The sequence below is a fragment of the Balaenoptera borealis genome (assembly GCF_965194805.1).
Source record: "Balaenoptera borealis genome assembly, chromosome: 5".
NCBI classification, from domain to species: Eukaryota; Metazoa; Chordata; class Mammalia; order Artiodactyla; family Balaenopteridae; genus Balaenoptera; species Balaenoptera borealis.
In genome coordinates this window covers 36,738,574-36,753,816 of record NC_138862.1, presented here as the reverse complement: position 1 = coordinate 36,753,816, position 15,243 = coordinate 36,738,574, and positions in this window count along the sequence as shown.

The window sequence follows — 15,243 nt, the reverse complement described above, 5'->3', positions numbered from 1 at the left end:
AACTTATTAGCATATTTTCATCTCGGCTTGGAGAATTCCTTTCAACATTTCTTGCAAGACTGGTCTAGTGGTGGTGAACTCCCTTAGCTTTTGTTTGTCTGAGAATGCTTTTATTCCCCCTTGATATCTGAAGGTTCACTTTGTCAGATGAAGTATTCTTGGCTGGAAATTTTTATCTTTCAACACTTTGAATGTGCCATCCACTCACTACTGGCCTGCATTTGAATGTGCCATCCACTCACTACTGGCCTGCATTATTTCTGCTGAGAAGTCTGCTGATGGCCTAATGGAGGTTCCTTTTGTAAGTTACTTTCTTTTTTTCTCTGACTGCCTTTCAGATTCTTTTTTGTAATTGATTTTTTAATAGTTTCACTGTAACGTGTCTTGGAGAAAGTATTTGGTGTTAAGATAATAGACTGCTCAATTAGCTTCATGAAATTTTGTGTACAAGTCCTTCCTCAGGTTTGGGAAGTTCTCGGCTATTTTCTTTAAATAAACTCTCTGCTCTCTTTTCCTTCTCTTTTCCTTTTCCTTTCCTTTCCCAATTATTCTAATATTTGCCTTTCTGATTACATCCAATAGCTCTCATAGGATTTCCTAAATTTCTTAAAAGCTTAGTTTTCAAACCTCTTCTAACTGCATTATTTCCATATTCCTATTATCCAAGTTACTTATTTTTTCTTCTGTCTGCCTTGCCCTGTTACTGATGTTCTCTATTGCATTCTTAATCATGCACTGAATTCTTCAGTTCCAGAATTTTTTTTAAATTAAAATTTCAATCTCTTTGGTAAAGAACTTCTGTGTATTAATTTTATTCATGATTTCATTGAATTGGCTGAGTTTTCTTGCAGCTTGTTGGATTTCTTTATAACAGCTAGTCTGAATTCTTTGTAAGTTAGATCACACTATTCCATGCCTCTGAGTTAATTGCTAGAGAATGATCATTTTCCTTTTTGTAATAAATATTATATACCTTGTTTTTTTTTAAATTGTTTATAAGTATGTGCTTCTGCTTTCACATTTGAAGTAGTAGATACCTCTTTAACTGAGCCTTTATGGTGTCTTTGATTCTTACAATTCAACAGGTTGGCTATTAGAACCCTTTCTTTCATATTCCAGAAGGTGTTATTATAGCTCAAGTTTATGGGTTTTCCCTTGCCCACTGACCTTGGCTATTTTCTGATCATGCTCCCTGTCTACCTGAACTTGTTCTTGTGGATGCACTTGGGAGGACACACAAGGAACCAGCAGTAAAGCAGGTGATGTGTAGATTTACCACTTGGGTCTTTGAAGGTGCCTGGGGGCCCAGTGGAGCGATCCTCTAGTGGGGTACTACCAGGGTCTTGTGGGTGGACATCCTGCTGATGTCCTGAAACAGAGAGCAGAAATATATTCCTTTAATCATCTTGGGTAATCTTATCTGCCTCTTCCTTTCTCATCCCTTCACTCAGTCATGGATATCCCTCCTTAGAAATGTAGCTACTACTGAAAAGAAACAGATTTCTCCAGCTGCAACCCACACAACTGGGATAGCTGGACAATCACCACTTTCTCTTTCTACGTCCTCTGTGGGAGGTCACAACTGCTGCTGTCAGATAGCTTAACCCCAGTGCAGTGTTCTCCTGGGGACAGAGGTGGCTCTGGTGATTTCTTCCCTCTCCTATATGTCCAAACTTATCTCTATCTTGCCCCAGTGGTGTGCTGGAATCTCAGGAAGGCTTGTCTTCTACAAATTCTCTCTAACCCTTGGGTATCTGCCTGATTTTGTACTCTCTAAGTTGTTTTTCCCCTCAATCACAGCCAGTGGGGGTGCGGAAGTTTCACCAGCTCCCTTGGATCTGACGTCTTTACTGAGATCTTGTTTGTTTATTTCTGGACACATAGGTGGGCTAGAATCCTTCCAGGTTTGTTGGTGTAAGGGCCAGAGGCACTTTTGTTCGCTTATGACTGACTAATTAGTAGTTTAGAAAAAAAGGGAGAGAAAAGAGAAACTAATTATATTGCTATGATGCTGATGTTACTCTCCCCTATTGTATTTATATATCATCCTGTTTCTTCTCTAAATTTTGTTGTTTATATGATACATACATATTATAAATGTACTGTATTAATATAGCATATGTTTGCATTTTGTTCTTCAGGTTACTTAACATATTCTCTAATATTTTATTAACTATGTATTACATTTTAATTTTGTGTAGTTCTTTCAACATTTAGGAAAGTTTCAATTTTTTACTCTGCCTTTTATGAAAATTACAACTTTATATAATGCTTTAGTAATCCATTATTTGGATAATATTTATTTCCTTCATAAAAAGCAAAGAAAACAGAAGAAGGTAATAAACAAATCAATTAGTGTTTTTTTCCTTCTTCCCACACCCAAATTCTCTCCTCCAATAACAATAGCCAAAGCTGTTACATTTTCAGTGTTTGTGTAATCAAAAATTTCACTAAACTTTTTAGCTGTAAAATATTCCATAACCTTCAGCTATTATACATGAGGAAATAATCAATAAATTTACTTTATCCCCAAACTTCTTTAATTTATAAGCTACTACTAATTTTTCTTAAGGGTATTATTTTACATTGTGAAGGGTAAAATAGGGTCTCTCCTCTCAGTCCAGGCTTCACATTTGTTTCTGTTTTAGTTCTTTGGTTAAACATATTCAATATTTCCTAACAATCTTTTATTATTTCCTCAGAGCCTCTTAACTGTTAGTTTATTATTTAGTGGTTTATATTAAAAAGGGCTCCTATAACATTATTTTTTTGAGATTTGTATGTTAAAAACCCATTTTTGTAACTTTTATAATTGAAGTTTAGTTTGCTGTGTATATATTTTATTTCTTGACAGTTTTACAAAAGTGTTTCTAGTGTTCTGAAGTTCAGTGTTTTGCATGACCTTTTTCCATTACTATCCTCATTTTCTTTATATTTAAATCTCATTAATTTTTAAGACTATTTCACAGTTTAGCTAAATTTTGGATCAATTTTATTTAGTGTACAGTGGATTTTTGTCACTATCTATTTAATTTTGCTCAATCATAAATCAGACGCTTATTGAATATCATCAGAATTCCAGGCTTATTGTAGGTGCTACAAAGTTGTCTTGAATCACACCTTAAATACTTTCATTTGGTTTTCTTTACCATCTCAAATCTTATTAACTCCTTTCTGTTTGCATTTCATTTTGCTTGCTTTTTTGTTGCAATCCTTGTTCCAAATTACTTTGTTTCTACAGCAGGTACTTTTCCTTGGGACTTTCCAATTTTGTCTTAATATCCATGTTTTTTTTCTTCTACCATTTTTCTGAATCCTCCAGTTAATGAATCATCTCCTTTCATTGTCTCTCCATTTCTTTTTGTGTTTCCATTTCTAGCATTTGTTCTTTCTACACAGAAGTAAGACTTCATTCAGTAACTATATGGGGCACAATTTCTAGCTAAACTGGTACAAATATTTTTCTGATGAATGTCTTTACCAACTTTATAATTTGTTTTTATTTTCAATATATTTTAAAATTTTATTTGTTGGCCAGTTCTGTTTTATGTTCATGGTCTTTGAATGGAGTTAAATTCCTTGGTCAACTATTTGTAGGATTCTTTGGTATGAGGAGACACATTTGAACCCAAGATATTCTCCTCCTGTATTTTTACAGAAGGACTCTTTCTGCAAACATAATTTTTCTATGGATTTCTTTGTGTGGCCCTAGCTATTCTGCTTCTGTGATCCAAAAGAGATCCAGAAGTACTTCAGTCAACAAACTTTCTTAATCCTTGTTCTAACAAGCCTTATTGCAACTACAGGATAGTTTTGCATTTCATAATAGGCTGCACTCCTTTAGTGGTTTGGCTGTTGTTTTCTGGGGACTTCAGTGGTTGATCTTTCTTGGCACTGGTGAATTTTTTTCTTATTTCTTTAAAAGCTTCTACCCAATTTCAATTCAAAAATCAATTCTGCTCAACTTGCTTTTGCAAATACTGCCTAAAATATGAAATCTAGATAATATCTGTCAGATTTTGTACTGATCATGTAACTTTTGGGGGTTTTCCCCATTCATTTTGAATTTCTATGATTTCCAAGAGAAAGGGAAAGATGATTCCATGCAGTTATGCTTGTACATTTGGATAAAGACTTGGATCAAGATGTTTAATTCTCCTCACTCTGTAATCCAAATAAAATATTAGAGAGATTGTTATAGTCACTACTATTGAATGAGATATTATCTGCTTTAATTATTTGTTATATAAAAATAGAGACAAGTAAAAGTGACACAATTTAGGTGTGTTTAGGTTAGAGGACAGTGGCTGAGGCACAACAGATGATATATGGTATACTAAAGGGTGAAATTGTAGATTGCAAAACTTCCAGATTTATTAAATGTTTACTGCTGAAAAAATTTTAGGTCAGCTAATATAAAAGATGATGTGGTAGCACTTTGGAAGGAAAATAATGACATCTAGAAGTCAAACAGCAAATTTAAATTCACATAATGCCAAGATTTTATTTCATTTGTATGTTTATTAGATTGTCTGATTCAGGAAATATTTCATAATATATCACTCTAGGGGGATAGATGATAGTTCATTTATGTGTAATAGTTACTGGTTGAATAATTATACCTAGAGGGCTGATAAATGGATTGTTTTAAACCTGGAGAGAGAACCCTGAGGTTATACCGAATTTAATTATTGATTTTATACTACCTAATATGTTTTTTAACGATTTGGCAGAATATAAAGAAAGTGTGCTTACTTAATTTATACAGAACAAATGATTCTGTACAGTAGATAATACATTATTTGTTAAAAATGGAGTTCTAAATTGTTATGAAAAGCCAAGTCATGCAACATATATTTTAAAGTGATATATAATAAATTAAAACATTTAAGTTTAAAATTCTTTCCAATTGTTATAAAGCTGAAAAACAGGTTTGAAAAAGATTTATTGTGTCAAAAATACCTGGAAACACTACTTGAAACTAAGCTCCCTACTGAATGACAAGATTTAATAATTGTTAGTATAAAATTAGATTTAATTTTAGTGTATCCAAATCTTGGTGCCCTGTGATGATACAAAGTAGCAACCTGTAAGTGGGGTATCAGCTGAATGGGAATAATCCCACAGTACCTGTGATTTATCAGACCATACTTACAGCAGTATTCAAACATCTATGGGGGAAACATGTATATTTATTAAGAGAGAATACAGGCTTTGGATCCAGATTCCCAGGGGCTGAAACCCGGTTCTGTTACTTCCTAACTGAGTGACTCTAGACCATTTTTTGAGCTTTGTCACTCAAATCCTCAAATGTAAACTTAAATGAATGATGATGCTATCTCAAAGAGTCGTTGTGAGAGTTAAACTAAATAATAGTACAAAAGAAATTAGACTAATCCCTTATACTTAGTAAATGCTTAATAAATGTTAGCTGCATTAATGTCTTCTTGTACCATATTTATGAGATTTGAAATCAGGAAGAATAAATATAAAGTTAACTAGTTTGGTGAGAAATCTACAAATGCCCTCATGTAGAAATCAAATATTATTAATCTTGGAAGACTGATTTTATGTTTATTGTTCAATTTATCTGGTAATTTTAATAATGCTAGCGAGAATAACAACATAAGTTCATATATTCTAAAAAGTGTGAATTATAAATTTGAAGTGAAAAGACAGTTATATACTACCTATATATTATTGAAGAAGTTATTCTCTTTGGAATAAGCATGGAATTACATATAGGTCAGGCTTCATTGAAAACAAATATGTAGATACTTTGTAAGAACATTTATAATTCAGCATATTTGCTTTCTGTGTCCTACATAAAAAAAGCGATGGGCAAAATTTTTAAGTTCCTTAAGTTACGGATCTATAGAAATCTAACTTTACCCATCTCCACTTTCCCTATTTATTCACTTGTGGATTTTGGTTCCCTTCTGTATTTTCTTTCTTTAACAGCTAAGTAAAAGGTTGGGGGGTATAGTTATTGTGATTAGGGAAAGGAGTTTGGGCTGAAGTTTTTTGTTGTTGTTGTTCACTTAAACTGCAGTTTTGCATTGGAAGATTATATTTTATGCCATAAGGAGTTCAAATTTCTGGCGACTTTTATTGTAATGTTTCATACACACTGTCAGCCCTCTGTATTTACAGATCCTACACTCACAAAACTCCGTTTTTTATAAGGAACTTCAGCATCCATGGAGTTTCATTCTAGGACCCCCTGTGGATACCAATCTCCTGTGGAAACCAAGGGAAGACTATATTTTCCATATGTAGGTCATTTAGTTTTTGTGTCTACAGTCATTTTTTTCCCCTTCTACCTCCATGAACAAGAATTTATGATTCCCTCACCAAGTAGAATTAAGTTATTTAGACATTTAGTTATAGAATATATTGTAAAGCAACATCATATTTGATAACTTTTCCCCTTTAAAAACATTTAACTAAAATTTGTTGCAATATTTTTGACCCAATTCACCAGTAGAAAATATTTATTTACAAAGCAAGATTTTGCCAAGGTTTAGACAAATTTTCTTGCTTTCAATAAACAGATGGTGGCTATTGTTATTCTGTTAAGTCATGCTAATATAGCATCTTTTATTATTCAGGTGCCAGATATGTTTCTGACAGATGGAACATCAGTGTAGCTAATGTTGGGTGATATGAGCATTGCAAGCATGTTACTAATGTGTTAGCTGTGGCTTTGCCATTTGGAACCATAGAAGTCATCTTGGCAGCACCAGAGAGGCTGTAATAATGGGCTGGATGTCTATGGCCAACCAAGCACATAGCTGTCAGTCATATTATTTGAAAGGAAGGTATATTCAAAACTTTAAAACTGGCCACTGTATGTTTCTATTTAAACCCAACTCTGAATTTTGTCAAGTCCATATGCTTTATTCAGTTTGCCTTGTTGTTCATGTAACATTGAAGATAAGAGGACATCTGCTAACTTTGGCTCAGAATGCTACATGGACTTATCCTCATTCTGCTCTTGAAACAATTTTCTAACAAAAAAAAGGTTTTCAGGAAGCTGCAGGCAGAGTCAGTCATTTAATATAATTCAGTGTGTCTAAAAGATCTTTTTTTTTAATGATTTTTAGTGGGCTTTTCAGAATTACAATTGCAGGTTGTTTCCTCTCTGAAATCTCTGAACAAAATGGCCTTAAGCATGCTCCAAGAACAAGCTGCTCTTTGGCATAAGCCATTTGACATTCATCCTACTTCCTGACACTTGATTCATCTGGACTGTGACATCTCACTGAATTTAGCCAGAAGCTAGAGAATTTGCCTTCTAGCATTTTTTATGCACCTCCTGGACCTGGATATAGGTTTCTTTACATTCTGACCTTCAGCTTCTGCAGAGGTCTTGTAGACTTTCTTCTGTTCCTGAGGCATATAAGAGCCATCTAACATTGTGCTGTCGAATATGCTTTGTGCTTAAGTAATATTGATTCCAACTGACATTCATAGAAAAATACTAAGTCGTGCATGCTTTATCCTGTTTAGTATGTTCATTCTATTTTTGTAAGATTAAAAGTTCAGATTACAAAAGAGGAGCTGGCATTTAAAGTTGGGAAACAAAACAAGTCCTACTTCAGCTACCATATTGAATTGTGCTGAATTCTATGCCCTATAGTGAATAGATAAATATGTTGTATTTTCATTGTCATATAGGGAAAGTTTCTTTTCAGATTTATGCTGGCTAGTCCTTTAGCAGTTTCTGGTTTAGTCTTCAATCAATGTGCTGAAAAACCCAAAGGAAAAAAAAAATACACTCAGTGTTTGAGATATCAGACCTGGTTTTCTGGTGAAGTTATCTTTTTATTAGGAGGATGAAAATCTAGCAAGATATAATGGTAATTAAATTTTCACTAATAAACCACTATTTTAAGTACTCTAGAAATTTTCCATACTATAAAAGGTTAAAAATGTTCCAAATTGGATTGGTATATATTTCATAAACCTGTTGCCTTTTATACGTATAACTAATTTTTAGATTATGTTATTGAAATATATGGTTATATATTATTTTATAGCATCTTTAGAAATTTGCTTAATTTCTTTACATTACTAAAAATATCAGCAATTTTTATTAGCAAATGTAATTTATGTCAACCCTCACTTTAGAGATGTGATAATCTGTTCTGTTCAATCTAAGTTTTCTGGAAAAGCATGCCGACAATTGTTATTTTTGGTAAACATTTGCTTGAAATAGCACAGTATCTGATTTGCGATAGGTGAAGCAGCTGTTTTAGCTTCATAGAAAATGTTGCCAGAAAGAAATTGTATCCCTAAGGCATGGACTGGGTTACAGCTTTAAAAAATTAAATTAGCCCAGCCCAAGTTTGGCTCCCCAGTTACTTGACTTCCTTGTACCATGGCTCTCCACCATGGCTTCCTATTTGTTTGACCCAAACTCTTCTGTAGTTTATTGACAGTAGCATGATAAATCACAGTTTCTACTGGGCACCACACCTGCTCACATGATCTTAGTCTCTGTAAGGGGGCCAATAGGCATGCCTTCTCATGTAGGATTGTGAAATTGCTCTTTTAAAAGCTTAGAAATTGATGTTCTATGAAACAAGCTGTTCATAATCCAGGCAGTAATTCCTAGGGAGTTGTGACTTTTCTCTCAAAAATGACTACAGTTCTGAATATGAGGTTGCATCTGTTCATCTTCTTGTTAGACTCACATAGTCATAAATAATACATGCATGGAGGAGATGATAAGTATAACTATGGAAAGGTGGGATAGACTTTCTGATTTTTATTTATTAAAAATATTTTAGGAGAATGTTAATTTCTTAGACTTACATATCAATTCTTAAATAGCAACAGAAAATAACCTTTTAATCTGAAGCAATTTAATTAAATCTCATTTGATTTTCATTTATGTCATGAATTTACCTCAATTGTGAGAGGAAAAAAAATTGTTACTTGAATTATATGTCCCAATCCTTTTACATACCTTAGGCTACTGTCCAATTAAATTTTAATTATAACGTGTCTTGAATTTATGGATAAATGAAAAAACTCTATTATTTGAGACATAACACAGTCATAGGATAAAATTAAAGTCACTGTGGCTATTTGGAGAGGAATGTCATTATATCATAATGGAATATTAATCAAAATTTGATATAAAGCAAAAGGAGAAAATGAATAATGAGATGTCTTTTAAATTGGCTTAAGTGAAAAGCCTGTGCTGTGATAAAAAATCATTATTCTATATTAACTAAGTAGAAAATATCTTGTATGTTTTTATATCTTACCTATTACTTAGTAGAAAAAGAGAATTCACCTTTGACTCCTCAAAGTATTGCTTAAGAATTGGATGCTCAAATTACATAAGCTGCATTGTTTCAAAACAGTAAGTTTTCTACTAGTTTGTGTCATATTTATTGATTCAACCTTGTTTTTAATAAGTAAAAATAGAATTGCATTTCATAGTGACAAAGGTATGATAAATATATTAAACTAAAATTTTTAGAGTTTTGTAAGGTAAGAGGTCAAATGAATTGAGTGAGGTTCATGACTACTTTCAATGTACTTCTGTGCCTCGTGATTTTACCCAGGGCTAATAATGTTATCCAAAGGACATTTTTAGAGTGCATTTTTTGCTATTTCTTGGGTAGCTTGATTTGTTTTTTCAGTGCTGTCACTAACATAGTAAATCAATGTTACATGACACTTTTCCAGTGGTATATAACATAACTCTTCTTACTTTGTCTGGATTCAGAAGAAAGCATATAGTAGATGAATCCCTTGCAGCCTGATTCATTTCTAGTATTGATTTTCAAAAGTCTAGAATAGAATGGCAGCATTTCAAGTTATTGAGCACCTAAAGAGTAATCTGCTTGAATTATTTTTTTTATTCAGCCTAAAACTTGTTATTGAGGAGATCTTAACTGATTTTTAGGTTATAAAGGGTTTATAAAAGCAAGAGTTAATTTTTTTCCCCCAGCTTTTGGTCCTTCAGTTTGCTTAAGAACTAATGATAATTTTCTGCCTTGTATGTGGATATGGGCAATAAAAATATAATTGTGTATCTGTTGTCACAAAATGTATCCTCAAAAAAAACTACATTAAATAAAACAAAACTTCTTAAGCCCATTTTATTTTCATTTTGCAATGAGAGAAGGGATTCTAAGCCATTTTGCTTTGTACTGTGTAGTTTCTTTTTCTTTAAAAAAATTTAATGGCATCCTTCTCTTAATATTTATTTAACGAATATTAAAGTGTAGTAGATGTTCTTAGAATTTTAGTTTTTATAAGGGTTTTCTATATATAATCTAAGACTCAAAGGACAAAATTTTAAGAATAACAACTGAGATTAAAAATTTTTTTTCAGGTTTCTATTTGTACCATGTTTACCTTACTGATCATATTGCTTAGCTTGACATTATATTTTGAAAATATAGGTAAAATGATAATATAGCAGGGTAGTTAAATAGTTCATGCAGATCTTAAGATAAATAATTTTTCTGATCTTTTAGAGTAAATAATAAATTAAAAGTTTCATGTCCTCCACCCCGCACCCAGGAAAGCTTTTTGTTTAAAGATCAGATTGGAGTATATCATTGACATTTATTGAATGCTCACAATGGGCCAGTCTCTGTTCAGTTATTCCAAATTCCTAATTTTATTCAATTCCCGATAATTCTGTAAGGGAAGTATTATTAACCTTATTGAGCAGATGAAGAAATAGCAGTCCAGAAAGTTAACTTCACTTGCCCAAACAGTAGTATACAGCTAGTTAGTGGTAGAACTGTAATCTGAACTGTGATGTTTAGGACATTAAATTCCAAACTTTCCATTTTACCACACAATGGAAAAAATAGATTTTCAAATTAGTTTGTTGCTGTTTTTACTTTCAAATTTTGTTGCTTATGCTCAAAAATTAAATTACTGATATTCATCTCCGTATGTATTGTCTGAAAGAAAACTGCCAGCAACATAAGGCCTATAAGTTGCATTCTGTTTTATTTTTTCCCCAATAATCTCTATGCATTGGAAAAGAAGATATTTCTGTAATGTGACTAATCATAAAATCATTAACATTAAATAAAAGCAAGACTTTTGATGACAGATGAAGAATTCATTTTTTGGAATCAGTTTAAAATATACCATTTGGGGTATTGGGTGACCTGTAATACAAATTATTGTAGTAGTTAGCAACATGGCATCCGGAGCCATGTTCGTGAGGTTTGAATCTCAGCTCTTTCACCTAATTCTTGACATTAGGCATGTGGCTTACATTTTCTATGCTTCAGTTCCCTCATTTGTAAAGTGGGGATCAAAATGTAATCTCTCTCATAGGTTTGTTTGTTTGAGTACTATCAATAAATATCTTTATAGAATTTGTATGTGAAAAAACCCTTTTCATATTGCCTCAGTAGTTGATAGCTATAATTAACTTTCAATGCTATTCTCAGGTCAATTGATCCAACTGAAATTACTTTGTATAATGTATCAGTGTGTCCATATTGGCTATATTGGATGAAATATACTTACATAAGAGATTAAATGATATGAATATATTATTATTTGATTTTATTTTAAGAAATAAAAAAAAAAATTAAATAACAGAATTCTTCTTAACCTCAGTTGGAGAAATTTAGTTTCCATATGTATGACTGTATGCCTCCTCAGGAATATGAAACATATTTATTCAGATATAGTTAAAGCAAACCAAGGAACAGAACAAGAATAAGGTTAAAACAAGATTTAAAAAAATCTGTTCTCTGAGGTCTCAGCAGAAAACATGCATAGTTAACAATATTCTCATACAAATAAATAATTGTGCCTGACAATATTCTTGTCTTTCAAGAATGTAGAATTTAAATGCAATATATTAAGAATATGCATTGTCCCAGCATATTAAAGTATCTGGAACACTTGAAAGTAATATTTCTCAGTGCATATTAATTAATTGATGACTTCGTTTATACAGTTGTCTCTTGGTTTACATGAATCCCACCATTCTCTCGAGGACACTAAGGAGAGCAGGATGAGAAAAGTAATAGTATTTCCACTCTAAATATCAACACCTTCGCTCTGGTTCTATTCTCACTTATGTTTTCCTATGAACACTTAGACTTTAGTCTTTTGAAAAACAAATTATTTCCTATCATTTTTCCTACATTTATAATCAACTGCAGATGTCATTGTTACTCAACCTCTTAATTAAAATATTCCTGTCATAATATTTGATCATTTCAATATTTATGTTGAGATACCTGTGTCTCAAATTTTCTCAGTCCTTGAGTTTTTCAGGGAGCTTTTCCTCTACACTGCCTCACCAGTGATTTTTGTCAATACCAAGAATTGTACCAATATGCTAGCCTCAGTTTTATGCATCCCACTTTCCAAGTAACTACCTTTCCATTTCTCTCTCACAAACACCCTGACTCCAAATTTTTTAGAACTTACTAGATCTGAAAATCTATTGATCCTAACCACATTCGTACTGTTTTTTGTTACCCGATTCACATGTTCAATTCCCTTTCTCTCTCCTTCTGAAGTACATATCTGAAAAAAATATCACCCTTATTAAATCCATGTTTCTACCTCTTCAGTGGCTGAATATATGCCACTAAATGTGGCCAGAGAAGAAGGAAACACTACATTAACTCATCTTTAAATCCATTACTACCAGTAACTGCTGGGTCCTTAATGCTGCCTGATAATCTTACTATATTTTCTCATTTTCCTAAAGACTTTGATAAACTTACATATTATACAAATTATTTTTTAAGAAACTAAGTCTTTTGGGTTTCTTATGCAGATAATCTTTCCATCTCAAAATAAAGGTAGTTTTATTTTTATTTATTTCTTTATTATTCCTTTTGGTTAACTTGATGTACTATCTAGGATCTCTAGTCCCCTGTTGCACAGAAGTGGTGAGAGAGGACATCCTTGCTTTGTACTCAATCTTAGGATCCCATCCTTTAATTAACTCACTATAATTATCTTTCCCCCATACCATTCTACTCAAACTGTTACTCAAGATAAACCATGACCCCTATTGTCCTAATTCTAATGGTCAATGCTCGACCTTTTATTTGACCGATTTGTAGTACTTGAACACTTTAGGTACCCATTCCTCCTTTGACTTCACAATATCACACACTCCTGATTTTATTCCTTCCTTACAAGCTTCTGGTTTTTAATTCCTTTAGTTTTTCCTTCTTATCCCTTCAAATTTTTAATTTGACTTGCTTCAACACTCAGGCCTCATGATTCTTCTGTTCTCTATCTGGACCAGTTCTGTACATTTTCTCTTCTAGTTTCATGTTTTATATATCATGTAAATACCATAAAATTTTTCCTAATTTATATATCTATGGAAGATCAGTCTTGTAATGTGTAAATTAGTATATTTAACTGTGCATTTTCTTTGATTTCTGTTAGGTATATCAAACTTAACAAGTCAAATTTAATCTCATAATCTTCCTTCCAAAACTGGTTATTTTGCATTCTTCTCTTCATAATAAATAGAAACTCCACTCTTCCAGTTGCTCAGACCAACAAACTTGGAGTCATTTTTTATTTTGTCCATCATATCTCATAGCAAGCTCCTCAACAAATCCTGTTTACTTTATCTTCAAAACATACCAGCATCCAATACTTTTAAACACATCTGTCTTAATAAGCTGGTCCAAGCTACCATTAACTCTTGGCCAAATTGTCCTATAGCCTGAAAATGTTATCCATTTTTCTGCCTTTGATTTTCCTCCCCAATCCATTCCAAACATAGCAGCTAAGGAGATCCTTTTCAAAGAGTCATTCTTCTAATCATATTTCTCAAATGGATTCTTAGTTTCTTCAAATTGGAATTAAAAATCTCATATAAGGTTTTCAAATACTCTGGCCTCCCTCTCAAGTCTCTGCTTTCATTTCCTATTACTTCTCCCTTTGCTCATTAAATCCAGAAACACGAGTGTCCTCTCTATTCCTCTAGTGTGGCAAATACATTGCAACTTCAGTACTTTGTACTTGCTATTTCTGAGCTTAGAACATTCTTCCCTCTGATATCCATGTAGTTTGGTGTCTCATGCTTTAGGCATTTTTGTCAAATATTAACTTATATTTGAGACCCTTCCTGATCATCCTCTTTAAAATAGTATGCCTTTAAAATATATGCCAAACATATATTATCATCTAGAGTGCTAATTTTTAAAATTGTTGTCAAAGATCATAATTCAACTGAGTCGATTTTAATGATCTTATTGGCTTTGTTCAGTGATTCATGAATCAAGCAGCATACAGTCTAGCAGATAAAAAGAATCTTCAAGGGAGATTCTTGCAGAAGGGAGCAAGAACAAGGAAGTTATACTAGGCAAAAAGTAGATTTGTTATTGCAAAATTCCTTTATAGGTGATAAAGCATTGGGGGGTGGTGGTTGGTTACCAGGTAGATTACCTAACTATTTTTGATGAGGTGATTCCTGATTGGCTGGCTAAGATTCCATTTTTGTGAGAGCCAAAACTGTAACTAAGTTAAGTTTTGGTTTGGTGACCTGGGGCTTTACATAAACAACTCCATTCTGGGCCTGTTTTCTTAACAATATTCTTCCTTCACAAGAACTGCAGCTAAGTAGGATAGCTTTTTATTGGCTCAATACTGTGTCCCAAGTGTATAGAGGTTTTAATGGCACAAAGAAAGTACCTAGCATGTGTCTTTGAATGTGTGGATGACTGAAAGAGAAACATTTTCCATTTTATTTTAAAAGCATTTTCTCTGTTATCTGAAATGTCTTGTTTATAACAGATCAATGATTATTGTTATAGAAAAAGGTAACCAGACCAAAACGTAAACAATTCCAATTGTATCAGAGTGAGAAAATCTTAAAGTTTGAGAGAACTTTTATTGTGAGATGCATCACCAGATTTTTCCTTCTATTTCTAAATGGGAAATTTTCAAATGTGTAAAAATGATGATAGTAAAAGTGAGTCATTAGTCAAGAAATGCATGAATATATAAATACATAATCATGTAATATCTTTCAAGTTTTAAAAAATACATTTGAAATTGTATTGTCTTACTAAAAAAGAAAACAACTATAAATCATTGTGATCCTATATTACTAATAGCTTGGTCAAACTTTTATGTGGATGAGTGCATGCATGGCAAAACAATTTTATTTGGACTTTGATAGCAACCATATCTTTTAAATTTTACTACAAATCTTTAATGCTAGAAACTACTACCTCAAGGTGCATAAGCCAAAAGCAT